The sequence below is a fragment of the Lepeophtheirus salmonis genome, chromosome 2 (assembly GCF_016086655.4).
Source record: "Lepeophtheirus salmonis chromosome 2, UVic_Lsal_1.4, whole genome shotgun sequence".
Classification (NCBI taxonomy): domain Eukaryota; kingdom Metazoa; phylum Arthropoda; class Copepoda; order Siphonostomatoida; family Caligidae; genus Lepeophtheirus; species Lepeophtheirus salmonis.
Window position 1 is genome coordinate 30,683,277 of NC_052132.2, and position 14,816 is coordinate 30,698,092.

Sequence of the window (14,816 nt, forward strand, 5' to 3'; positions counted from 1 at the left end):
AATTAATGAAAAGAAGAAAATCCCATTATATCTTTTTACATCATAGATATGTACTAACTGACAAATATTTCAATGACTGAGTCGAATAAAGGCTTTGTATTCCAATTTGTGTCATGAGCTAATTTTTCTAATAACTTTAGCTATGATTTAAGAACTTTATTTAATATATGAGACTTACAATGGCCCCGATATGGCCTATCAAATATAAATTTATCAATTTTATCAAATTTTAATTTTGACAATCCATTTTGGCTACGTAAAGGTAACACTTTTGTTAATAAGAATATTTTGTAATTAGAAATTGTCGATAATTTGTTAAAGAATATAAATGTAATCCAAACTCCATTTTGAGAAAAATTTATTCAAACATGTTTTTTGTGTTGACGAGCCAAAAATGTAATATTTATGTAGATAATTTACAAATGAATGTTATTATATTAAAATATAATATCTAAAAATAGGTTTTAAAAATGTCATAGTGTTGTTAGAAAGACCAACAACACACTCCATGTAGGTTTGAATTTGAGTTATAATGATAGAATTTGAGTAATTGAATATTGATTCAAGTCAACTTTGAGTTTTTGAGCATTAAATCAAGTCTAGTTTGAGTCCGAGTAAAGAAATATTTTTTTATTCATAAAATCTAATTTCAACAATAAAGTCAATTCAATGACTACATCAATAGGGAAGTCAATTATTATTACTTAAATAATGAAGGTAATTTTAGAAAATATTCATTTGTACAGAGGAAATTATTTCAGAAAGTTATATGTATCATTACAATAAAAGATAAATTAAATTAATGTATGTGCCAATTTTGTATAATTATTAATCACATCGTTACCTGTATTCTATCAGGCAACGTCCTGGGTACGCCCAACTGCTTGGAGTGTTCGAATTAAAATTCGTCGATCAGGTTCAATTTGTATTTTTCTCGACTTCTACGTAAGGTAGAGAGCTTAGGAATTTTTTTAACTAATTTATAATGCTTTAATATATCGTAATATGAATTAGTTTAAATCACTTAACAATAATTAATTATTGAATTAGCAAGTGTTCAGATTTCATTGGATCACCCGGTATTATATTGATGATAGGTATATACCAGTTTGAAAGATTTTAACCATTTTTTACTTTGCCATTTTTTCCTCTGCTATTTATTCCTTGACCTTCTTTCCCTTGCTATTTCTTCTTCAGCCTTTTTCCCTTCGAATCATTTATTTTAACTGATTTGATTTTTTTTTAAATTTGTCGTCTTTATTTTTTATTCTCTCTGTTAAAAAATATGTCACAAACTACACATTGAGTGGGAAATGATATTGTATTCGTCTTCGATGCGACATGCTTCAATGAGCTTAAGACAAAACAGGAAAATAATAATATTTTATTATTTTCTTTCTATTTCTTAGATTCAAACGTTATCAGTAGAGTTGTAATTTCCAAGTATTTACTCACATGTGATTTTTGATTGTTGTTGGCAATCTGACCAGCGTTTTTATTTTTTAATTATTGAAGATAAAAAATATATAAATATAAAATAACTATGAGTGTGTGTACTCATGAAATACAAATAATGACACGGAGGAGTAGTTTACGAGTAATAACTTGACTATGAGTAGAATTGAGGGTGGATCTCTGTCTAATTTCTATTAATAGCAATGCTCTATACGGAGTCAGATTTGTTTTTATTACCGTCATCTCATAGCTGTATGGTACTCAACAGAGACCGTGAATTTCTTGATCTTGCAGTTACAATAAATTTAGTTAACCTAACTTTAGATATTAATCCCACATTCAAAAATTACTTTACAGCAAAAAACCAGACCACCTTTGCTTTATTAATCTAGATTATATTATGATAATATAACGTTGATAAATTTTGAACGCACCTTTAAATCTGGGTGATAACTTGATTTAATAAAGTATAATGTAGCAACGAGCATTTGTAGCTAAAGCTGAGCCAGTCATATTAAAAAAGGGAACACATAGACAAAATAAAAATCTTGTATGTGATTTTAGATGAGGTTTAGCAAGGATCCTGTGTAGCTATAGCTCAGTACGCATATTAATAAAGGAAAAAAAGAAAGTGGTGCATGTAATTGGGGTTGTAAATCCTTGGTATTTTTTGTTGTTGCTGGCAATCTGAGCAATGTTTTATTTCTAAAGAACATCTATGTATTGAGCAACTACAGTGAGTATCCTCCTGTATAAACGGAGAGTAACCCTGATGGCTGTAGGGGAGTTATCTTCTATATTAATAAAGTAAATATATATTTTTAAAACAAAGGTTGTTTGTTCATCGACACATAAAAACTCTGAGCAATACATGGAACTACTGCTAGTCAATTAATAAATAGACAATATTCATAGGTAATTACTTATTAATTTTTCTTTTTATAATTTATTGACTTGAGTCTATTAACACTAAAAAAAGAATTAGTATCCCTTGTATATTCTTGATTAATTTTACATAAAATCTCATTTTTGTTAAGAATATTTTGTTATATTAGAGTCAAACCAGGTCTAAAAGCCATCTATTCTAAGCTTGACACTAGATTAAGTAGCCATATCCAGTTTTCACAGTTATAATTTGTACAATATAGGCAACCTCCTTTACCAAGATATTTGAACAAAGTAGCCACTTTTTCAGCTTCTCTTGCCTGATCACTTAATACAGGTTTGACTGTATTTGAGTCTACTTTTTTACTTTAATTAATTATTTCATAATTGCACAACAATAGCAAGGGCGTCCGGAGGGGTTGTAATAAAACAATCGAAAGGTGCGCCTTCTTGGGACACAATAGTACAAATCCCTGAATGATGATACACAGTGGCGTCACTAGCTCATTTCGGGGGTGGACACCATTTTTTGAAAACCCTCTAAAATGTGTATCATATATTATATACAAAGTTATAAGTCTCTTTGTGTTGTTATCACACATGGAATCCAAAAAAGGTCAAACAGGTCAGTCTGAAATTTAGCAAGCAGACGTATAAAGTAACCAAACATGCACATGTTTTCTTGTGCCACAAAGTTAATTAAGAGCCTGTTTTTGACCAAAATAAAACCTCCTTTTCCTTCCCTCTTTCTATATCTTTCTCTTTATCTCTTCCATCTTATCTTCTCCCTCTCTGGATTTCTATATCCTTCTCTCTCCATCTTTTTTCTTCTACCTTCATTTTTTGTTTATATTCCCCACTATTCACCCCTGCAACGTGGATAGCCTCTGCTAGTATTGTATTTACATAAATATTAACCTATTTATTTAAGTAATTATTCAATGGTGTCGATAATTTTTGGGGTTAAGCCTCCACCCCAAATCATGAAAGGTAGTAATAGCCCTGATATTATTAAAAACTGATATATAAAACACATAAAAAAAGAATAAGAAAAGAATTAAAAAAGAATACCCATTCCAATCAACTTATTTTGTGCCATGGAACGACATACTATCACACCACCTTGTGGACAGTATATATATCTTTTTAGTTTGCTCATTCCTAATAGCACATCTTTTGGAACTAGTTTTCATACATCACTTTATTTTTTTTATTTTTTTTTTAGTAGAAACACAAGAATAATCTGATAAATTTCATTTCCTTTATTTTGTAAATGTGAACATGCAACACACGTTTTAAGAAGTAAAATGTATATATATAAAAAAATATATCTCAAGATCAAAGCTACATAATTTTTTATAGAAAATGTATTTTTTAAAGGTTTTTTGACTATATATATATGTAAGTATATTCAGAAAGAAAAATGTATATAAAATATATATATTTATTTTTGTAGTTCCTCCTTCTGTGTACACAACAACCATAGTAACATACATTTAACATTACATACATATGTAATCTTGTATAAAATATAAACCAGAAGACAAGAGCGATATTTTGTAGTTACAGCCTGAGCAGGCTTTGTTTTTATTTTATAAAGCTGTTACCATTTCTCTTTCATTCATGTAAAAAGTAATCAATAATCTACAGAAAATTACACTCAATTTATTTTATATATTTAGTGACTCATTTACCGATCTGTCCCATCTACAGATGGGACATGGAGACAACTAAGGACTGTAGAAAATATATAGTAGCTGTTGAAGTAAAAAAAAAAAAAAAATTGGGAAATTAGGAGTGGTCTTTTATGGTTCTTGAAGTTACAGTTGTATTTTTATTTCCCATGAGGGCCCAATTTATACAGTTTAACCTTTTACATCCGTATTTGACTAATTCGTCACATGAGAATTATTGGGGGAAACAATGAAAGAGCAATACATAATCACAGAAAGTTAAATTTCTGGAAAAAAAACTATTCACTAGTGTACATGATTATTTTTTTTAAATTCCAATTAAAGATTAATTCATGAGGTAAGGATTAATCCGCTGACATGGATTAAATGACTGTTTTTTTTTTTTTGGTTTTTTTAAAGGTGGAAGTGATGATTTTTTAACCAGTCTCGAGGTACCACAGTTACCCAATACATATCCCAAGTGTCTGGGGTGTGATTGTGTAAATTATATGGGTGATGATTTTTTAGCAGACCAAACTATTTTGGTCCTTTATATAAGTTATTGTTTGGACCGATCTCAAAGAAAAATTCGATTAGGGTCACTTTTACGAAAAAATATGTCTAGATCGGTAATTATAAATATAGCCTCAATTAAAAGGAAATTAAATGTGTTATATTTATCATATGTATTTACAACACAGGAATAAGCATGGGAAAAGATTGGTATATAGATTGAGGCCGGGAAAAATCAGTCGGTATATTAAGACTGAAAGAATCAATCAAGGTATTGGAAACAATTAAATTTTGATTTACATTCTGAGATCGTGGTACGGACGTAAATATTGGTGCACATCGCTCAAGAAAAGATTGCCAAACCGGGCAGAAGTCAGTCTTAGACCAAGTCTCAACACTGGTTCATGCATTGCTTCTAAACGCCGCTACATTTTCAGTATTCATTTAAAAAACAACTTAGACAAACTGGGTGTGGGAGTTTAAATGTCCCTAAGCTTCTTAAAAACATAGAGCTACAGTATATAGAGGATATGAATAAGTAATTAACCCCCCTGGTTTCCTCCAGGTTTTACAAATTTAACTACTCAATTGTAACTCATAGTCGAGCAAAAATGTTATTTATTACAGTTTTTGGAGTAATCTAAGAAATATTGGAATATATGGCTTTATAACATAATAAATCTTTGGAACACTAATTAATAATCAATTTTATTATTTTTCTTTTTTTAAATTCAGTCATTATTTGACAACCATCCTCTGTATATATAAGAATTTGTGTGTATCCTTTATGGTTTCCCACACTGTTGGATTCAAGAGAACTGAAACTTACCATGGATCCCTTCGTTGAACCTGGTAGAGCTAAGACAGGGGTGCCGATTTTAGGGGTCTCATATAAGGAGGGCTTATTATATACCCAAAACAGAGAACCTGATTGTTTAGAGCTCAATGAGACTAAATAGAGGATTGAGTTTTAAATCAGAAAGTGATTCGCGTCTCCAAAAACAACTATTCGAATAAAGAGATTGTCTAAAAACGTCTTTAAAATCAAAAAAAAATATGGGAAAAAGAAAGAAAAAAAATATGTTCAAATGCAGTTTAGTTTTTTATTTATTTATGAAACATCATTTTTCAATTTAAATAAAGAAATGCCACAAGACGAGGCATGCTTGACAAAAATTTGTAGACCCTTACAAACAATTAGAGTATTTATTCTTACTGGAAAGTTTATTACATATTTTTTGCAATATTTGCAAAAATATACTAGTTACCTAGGGTTACTCTATTTTGTTCTTATTAATTTTTTTAGTTCGTATTTATATATACAGTTTAATATTTCATAGACATATTTGAATTAATGATAAGGTATTTAAATTTGAGATATGAGTTATAACAACCACGAATTTAGAAATTTATATATAGTTTAGATTCTTATTTTTTATTTAAAAGAATTATATCGAAATAAAATCTATCAATTTCACATTACTTTATACTAACAATACATTTTGGCTACCTTAATGTATAATGTATGTTGTGATTCTTATATATGTAATCCACACTCATTTTGAGAAAAATCATTCATTTTTTTTTTTTTTTTGTTGACAGATTACATATTTAAGATTTGAAAACGGAAGAGTTTACAAATAGAGTAGTTCGTTCCACATTTATGTAGATTCAAGTATTTTCTTAAAAATTATGAAACTCACATAAGAAAAAAAAAGAAGTTTTTATAGTAATAAAGAACTAAAACTATAAATTACTTTTATGGGCCTAGATTCGGAAAAAAAATCCAAGGTTTTCAAAATATAATTATATGATGTAAGCTGTATGACCTGAGGATGTATAACTCTACAGAGTTGATCTCCTTAGGAACTCACACGAAGATTACATTATTGTTTAATTAATAATTGATATAATCTTCAGACAAATATAAATCATAACCATCCTTGGTTAGAAAACTACAGATTGTAAGTAATTGAACAATAATTTATAAATGAAAGTCAATAATATGAATAACCAAAATTAAGTTAATTGTTTCATCGTTCAAAAATGTATTTCTTCAATTAAAAAACTTGTAATCTAATCTTATGAATAATTAATATTGATTTCGGGTGTACTCTTAAGCTTTTAATAAATATTTAGTTTTACAGTTGTAAAAGTTATGATACATGATTCACGCAGACTTCTTGTAATTTCAAACTTAACTTTTTTTACTTCTCCTGAAACTCTTCTTTTATTCTTCAAGAAAGAACATCAAAGTATAAAGTAATCACTACTGCATGAAAGACAAATATTAACAATAAGAAGTTGTCGCAATGTTGTAAGAACTTGTAGTAATTTCTGTCTATACAGAGTGGGATTTCTGTTCTTTCATCTTACAGCTGCTTTTTTTCTTTTTTCCCTACCAAAATAATTAATCATTTTACTTATGTATATTAAAGTCCCGAAAGGGATGTATTATGTCAATACTTGTGTAAATCCTTCCCTCCTCTTCTTATGAATTACCCTGAGACAAGAAGATGATATATGATAAATTATATATATTATTACCTTTGTGTATACCTGAAAAGACTGTATATAGTTCAACAATTAAATGTCATTGGCCATAAAGAGATCTATTTGATACATTAAGAATGGATGGATCAGCAAAAGTACACAAACACAATAGTTGTCACAACAAACATAGCTATATACACTAAATAAAGCATATAGTTTTTCTCGACATTTGGATTTTCCGTATAGCTTTTCAAGAAATCAGATCAATAATCAGTTCTATAATTATTAAACAAATATAAATCACTTGAAAAACTGGACAAATATCATTAGTAGCTATGATTTTATTTCATACTATTAGACTATTCTTAAATATAGTAATAATTAATTAATTCACAGCTTCAGATATGTTTCTTCGATCTGTAGTACAATATTTCTTATCATTTTTTTTTTTTTTTGGATACTTTTTGCCAAACATGATCCCTCCAATTGGATTCAAAGCTGATTGTTATGTTAAGTTTGCTATTTTTATGTTTAATTAAGTTTTCCACTTCAATTTTGGCGAGTAGTGGTTGCAGTAAATAAATAATTTTCAGAGGATATCGTTCTTCTAAATGTCTTTATAGAAAATGCTTATAAATCAAAACTACTAAGAAATAAGTAATATTTCTTAGAGTTTTAAGAGGCCACACTTATTACCAATTTTAAGGAATTATGTATCAGAAGTGTTTGGTATTTGAAGGATAAGTTTAATCAGACCTACTTTTTCAAAGCGTTTATCAATTTCAGTCTCTCCTTGAGATTCAATGGGAATTTATTTCAGCATAATATATTGTCCATTTTTTTTATAACACGGATGACCTATTTTACATCACAGAACAATAACACGGATATACGAACAAATTAACATCTAAAGTTTAATAAATGCTAAGAATGAAAGAGTGCTTTAAAAAAATAGGATATTAACTTATTCATTTACAGTAAAAAAACAACATTGAAGTATAAATCAAGGTTAAGAGAAATACAAGGTTATACCATAAAGCGTGAACAACTGATGTTTGACTTCCACCTCGCTTTTAATATTGACGTCATAGTAGATCTGTGGTTGTGTGTTAAGGGAAAGTCTGTTTTTCTTGCCCACCTGTCGGTACGATACACTAAATTGAAAATTCTAAAAATAGTGACGTCATAGACTATGAGTGTTTGCGTGTTTTGTCAAAATCTGCCTATCTTGCCTAGTAGTCGATACAATACGTCTATTAACCTTATGTGCAAATTAATAATTAGAACGTATGCTCAGGAAAGACGGAGAGTAAGCATAAGAGGTTGCTCAAGTCATTGTTGGACACGGAGTATATATGAGGATCGACATGGAAGTAATAGCTGGCTATTTACTCGTTGCTATGTAGATATTGAGTGGAATTGTGATTATTTCCTTCCTTTCACGGGTGTTTGCTTTTGATCTAATAAAACTCATGACACCTAAAGGACTCAAGGGAAAGAAAGAACAGTCAAGGGAAAAATAAAGAATTCAATCTAAAACACAGGGAACAATATGTTCCTAATGTAGTCGCCCATATTCTTCTCTTTTCAAAAGGGGGGAGGGGAGTGAAAGTATGAGTTTACCCCTCAGCGTGCTTAGCTGGATGAATATGTAGCAGATTCTAATTTTAAGCTAATCAGAATTGAGAACTACTAATAAATCAAACCTTCCTTGCATTGAGTGCCCCTTCTTTGCCTAGAGTCCTATAATGACACCTAAGCTGTTCTTCTCCGAAATATTCATCAAATTGTAAGCATTACTACGTTCATTATAGCTCCTCTGCGCTGGATTGTCCCAGAAGGCTATGTGGGAGCTGACTGAGGCTTCGAGGAGGACGATTGAAAATGTCTTCATGTGGTTGAAGGACCTCAGACAATCACCAGGAGCAGGCTGGAAATTTTCCTAGTACGACAACTGCCTGAAGTCGGCCTTCAAGAAAGAGTTAACATTTCTGACACGACCAGGAAGAGCAAAAAGTGACCATAAGTTGTGTCAAGGGCTGTAAAATAAGCTGGAGAAACGTATCTGCGGCGTATTCCTTTGCCTGTGTTAACAAAAGATTTTTTGTGTTAAAATGGTTAAATAATAGCTGTTGGCCTGGCGCCTACAATATATGTAGTAGGCAATGATAAAAATCAGGCAATGTGAAAAATTACCCGGCAATCTATAAAATTTCCAATAAGGGGCCATTTTACGTTCACTTACATTGTCAGGTAAAATGATTGTGAGTAATTCGATTTTTAAAAAATTTATTGTAAGCAATTTGATCATTAAGGATTTGACTATGATACAATTTCATTACAGACAATTTGGTAAAATGGTTCACTTTGATTGAAATTTATATTGTATTCGGCCATTCAAAATATTGTATGATAAAAAATTGTCACGAGAGACCCAATTTTATTTTACATCGGCCAATAAGTCCTGTAGTTAGACAAGTGGTCCTGAAGGGGGGTCACAACCTATCGTCACCACTATCCCGAACATCAAAAACCCCTTCTAATATACTTTAATACAACCAAGCACACAGGTTATGCAAGCGGACCGCTAGTCCAGAAGGTGGGTAAATACCATTCACCACAGCTTTCATAGGGGAAAAATATGAAAATGGAAGAACTATTACTAATTCAATAATTGATGAACCTATTATGATTTAAAAATTCATATTTTGATATATTAAAGCATAAGCAATTAGTTAAAATACAAAACCAATTTAAGGTCTTTAGTACACGTAAAAGTTGGGAAAATAAGACTTGAACGTGATCGACGAATAGCAAGTCCGAAACGTTTGAGAGGAGGACAAGTTCCCTCAAAAAGGCTAAACTGGACCCAGAGGAGTAAAAAAAACAGCCATGGACAATGAGTTTTGAATTAGTCTTTTGAGTTCTTTTGAACTCTTTTTTTTTGTTGATATTTTTGGCTTCCCCCTACACTCCAATGCCAACCCCCTCGGCTTCATATTGTGGTTGCATGTCGTGGGTTTCAATTTAAAGTCTTCAGAATTTAATTAATCACTTGGCATTTTTTATGCAAATTGGGATTTTTGCCCTGTCCAATATATTGCCTCGCATTGGTTAAAGCTGGCACTTTTGAAAAACACTATTCTTTGCGATATTTTTTTTTACATAAACATAAAATATTTCTCTATTTTTATATGAGTTTAAAGCATAAATACTTGAAATTTGTACCCCTTGATTCATATTGATGTATATATATTTATTATTTATATTTCTAGTTGAAGAAAAATCCTTGTTCGTTTTTTGTTTGTTTGTTGTCATTTTAAAAAGATTTGTAATGATTTACTATTTTCAGACGCTCAAGGTTTTTCCTTGATTAACCTTGAAAAGTTCTAAACGATGTTTCATTGAATGAAAGAGGATAAAATTGGTGATTATAATTAAATTAAGTAAATACTTCTTAATAGTTTTGATGGTAGGATTGTCAAGTTATGACACTGAAAATATGAAAAATGTTTTAGAGGAGAGGAGCTCAGCTCTCATAATGTTTCATTAGAATAGCTATGGACAGGAGGGGGCTGGGGGTAGGAAATAAACAAAGACAGACGCAAGAATTACTCGGTTTTCGATCCTCAATTTATCTTTGATTCCAACAAGGAGTTACCGAGTTACAGGGTGTAAACTTGAAACTTAAACACATGGAAAGAAGGAAGAAGATGGTTTTTAATTCTTGAAATATACATTTAACAAAAATCTTTATTCATCTTTTTCTGATAAATATCCAATGTCAAGTTGATTTATACTTTTCGGCCGCTATTGGCATCAAATTGGTTATTTTGTAACACTGATCTTAAAAGATACTGAAACGTCATGACGTAAAAATTGTTATTAAATAAGAGTGTATAAGTATTCATGTTGCAAGAATAACGAATTTTTTGGCTGTTTGAGGAAAATCCAAATGTATTCATATTTCTTTTATTTGCTGACCGCTTATTATAATTCATAATATATAATAGCTTTAATTCAATCGGGATTACAGTTATTTCAAAATAATAAAAAAACGAAGAAGAAATTTCAAAGCCATTGAGTCAAAAAGAAATAAAATATCACCCATAAAATGCAACAATAGAATGTACAGTTATTCCCCAATTTTTTGCAATTCATTATATAATAATACGCACGCTCAATTATATTGTTATTTATTAGATTAAGTATCCTCATGAGAAACTGCTTTATTTCTAGATTCAAACTAAAATAATTTGTTTTATTATAATATATTATAATTAAACATTCATACAGAGTTGATCCAAGGATCGGGTTGTGTTTTTCACAACTATAAAATCCCAAGCTCCACCAGAAAGGAATTATTTCATCATCTACCGTCAAATGTTTTATTGCGGTTGGAATATGGCTATAAACTATTAAAAAATAGGTACTCGTGTGCTCTTAAAATTTACAACTTGTGCACGATCCGTGATAGCGATCAAATGAAGATTAAGATATTTAAGAATTCAACCCTATGTTTAAACTACTGTAGTTATTATGTACGAACGGGATTTCCATATTTTCCAGGATCTTGTAATATGAAAAAAAAAAAAAAAATTATCAAGATCTTACTCACACACATTGTGAAACTCTAGGGGTAACCTATCTTGCAGTAAAAAAATATTGCTTTATACTTGCTGAATTTTACTGATACGATTATTTTTTTATGCCAAGGAAATATTTTTTTAACAAAATATTAATCTACATAAAGTCTCTTTTCTCGAATATTGAAAATATTTTAGGATAATCTTGTTTTTGAAGTAAGAGTTTTGCAATCATTCAAAAGTTTATTTATTATTTATCTGCAATAATGACTTAGCAAATACTAAGCATTACACAATTATTCTTAGAAAATTTGATAGTTTGCAGTAGTTTATGAGCAAATAAATATAATATATTTATACACATAAATTAAGTTTGTACATTTTGTGTATAAAATATTTTTTTTTAAAGTTTGAACCAAATTAATTAGCTGGGATAAGATAAATTATTTAGTTAGTGTTTTTTTTTTTTTTTGATATATTCAATTAAAAAAAAAATACAATCATCGCTATAATAACATTAAAATATCAATTTAAATAGAAAGAAAGACGTGATCTTCAAAATATAGCTTAATGATTCAACAGTAGTTTTAATGGTCTACGTTTACTTTCAAGTAGTATTGTATCTACTTGAGTTAGTTTGATTGATAATAAAAGGTAAAAAGAGATATAACAAGTAAGATAGCGGTGAATGACCACTATTCAATTACTAATTAGCCATTTTTCCCCCTTGCTTTTTGAACAGTAATGTGTTTTTATTTTTTAGTAACTGAATAGTGTTGTGTTGATCCTAATATGACGTCACTCAACTATATTTATATTTCGAGTTGAGCTCTAATATTCACAGTCTGAAGGATCAAAAGTCTTAAATAATGTTTGCCAGTCCTTATTTAAGAACGGTCCCAAGGACTAACAGTCCCAAATAAATAAGGACTGACCTTACACTAACTGGTAGATCATGCAATTTGTACTAAAACCATGGTGTATGTCTTGTTTAACTCCACAAAGATAAGAAGAACTTCATTAAAAGCTGAGATTGATTATAAAGTTACAAAGAAAGAGTGTCAAAAAATCACTTAACATTAGATGAGGTTTATTGATGCATATTTCATTGTACTCAATGAAATATAAAATTGACTCGTTTTTTTTAAATACAAAATAATCCTTCTTTCAATTATGTTTGTCAAGAGTACAAATTATAGAAGGAAGAACAAAAAGTATAAAGTCATCACTTGTGCGTGAAAGACAAGGAGTAATACTGATTATTGGTTGCAGAGTTATAAATGTAAGTCCTTGTTGGACTCGGAATAGAATTGAAGATTGATATTGGAGTAATTCCTTCCTATATCATTGCTCGATACGGAGTAAAGGGGTTCTATTTTTTTCCTTCTTCTCATATCTCATTGCAGCAAATCCAATGAAACGTCACGACAGCTATTCTCCCGAACATTCTTCAAATTGTCGATATCGTCCAATAGTACCATTTAAGTATGTTGAAAACACGTGAATACTTTACTATTCAATCCTAATTCATACCTAAATGAAGAATTTATTTATTTATAAACAAATATTGGATCTTCGATGGTAGAAATAGATTAATCATGATGATATCAATGATGACGTCACTTAGAACAGATTCAAACGTGTCCTTAGTTCTAGATGGGGTGTCACACTTTTGGGAGTTATAAATCTCTAGTGACTACTGTCTTATTTCAGTATATAATCATTATATTCAGAAAGTTATTACTAAGAAGATTTTGATTTGGTTAAATTTATATTGCATGTACAGACAATATATCTAGTAGGAGACTTAATCTTTTTACATTACTTATACATAGAAAAGAAGCTTATAATATCCCCATATATAAGTTGCACAACCACAAGGGACATGAACTCATGTTAGCTTTTATTTCCTATTAAAGAAAAAGAAGAAAAAAAAATTTAAATTGTATTTTATAATTAGCCAATTACATCCTCCTCCCCTATTATTGGACTATTTTGTATGTTTTTGATTGGTATGATTTTAACATTTCAAGATGATATCATTTGGATTTATCTTCATAATACTTAAAGGTATACAAAATATATCTACTGAATATATCACTTGTTTGTAGATAATATCTTTTTATTTTAAATTCAAAGGTGGAATGGACAAATCATATAATTAATTCAATTTAAGGGATTGCCAATGGTAGGAAATTCATTGCCAATTTCAAGTGGCTACAAGTTGTATAATATTAGATTGGGGAAAAAGTAATTTTCTCGTTTTTCTTGTTCAAAAATAAATTAATTCCTTAGCAACCACGGAGAACCAAATACAACCTTACATTGGTAAAATTACCATTTTAATGTTGAAGTGTCTAAACATCCCAACGGAAGTGCTTGTGTTAGGATTTGTATGAAAAGTAACGAAGGGTCAATCATTCATACCCGGAATAAATATACACATGCAAAATTATATATATTCATAATTTCCCTGTAATATACATATAAGCATTTTAAAAAAATGATTTTTTTTGAAAAATGAAAGTGTACAATTGTGTCATATGAAGTCATTTATGAAAAATACCCCTTAATTATTGAGCAATATACATTATTATAAAGGTGAAATATATGTCCTCTTAGGTCATAAAGGATTATGAAATAGGTTGACAGTTAAGTACATAGTAAACATTTATGTAATAGGGATAACCTTTTACAGATTAAGTACTCTGTTCATTATGTGAGTACGTAGAATTTTATTTATTAATTAATCAGGAGAGAATGAACGAGTTTGCTGAATGTAATAAGAGCAATAATTTTTAAAACGCTGCAAAATTATGAGTATTCCCTTCATTATGAATTTCACAACAAATAATTAGTAGTAGTATAAATACGATATTTGTGTCCTTATCCCCAAACTCACTCCAAATCCTTGTTTAATAGATATTAATTCCTTCTTGCAAATTGCTTTTTACATTCATAATAGTATTCAAATATTTTCAACAATTTATCTTTTCCTCAGTTTTTGTAAAATAAAAGAAAAGTATATGTAATAGGTCCTTGAAAGTCACAAAAAAAAAATAAAAAAATAAGAAGAAACAGAGGAATAGTAAAGACAATTGATTCACTTTTTACTCAATAATTAAACTTGTTTTACTCGTACACTACAAAATTTAAAAGAACATCCCATACTTGCTATTTTTGTATCTATTCATACATGCCAGAATAATTT

At 29.5% G+C, this 14,816-nt stretch overlaps 1 long non-coding RNA gene across 1 annotated transcript in view; it reads right to left on the minus strand.

The window, feature by feature from the left end:
• The window catches only part of LOC121113681 (uncharacterized), a 58,652-nt gene that overhangs the window by 475 nt on the left and 43,361 nt on the right, over window positions 1-14,816 (minus strand). The window lies entirely within an intron of this gene.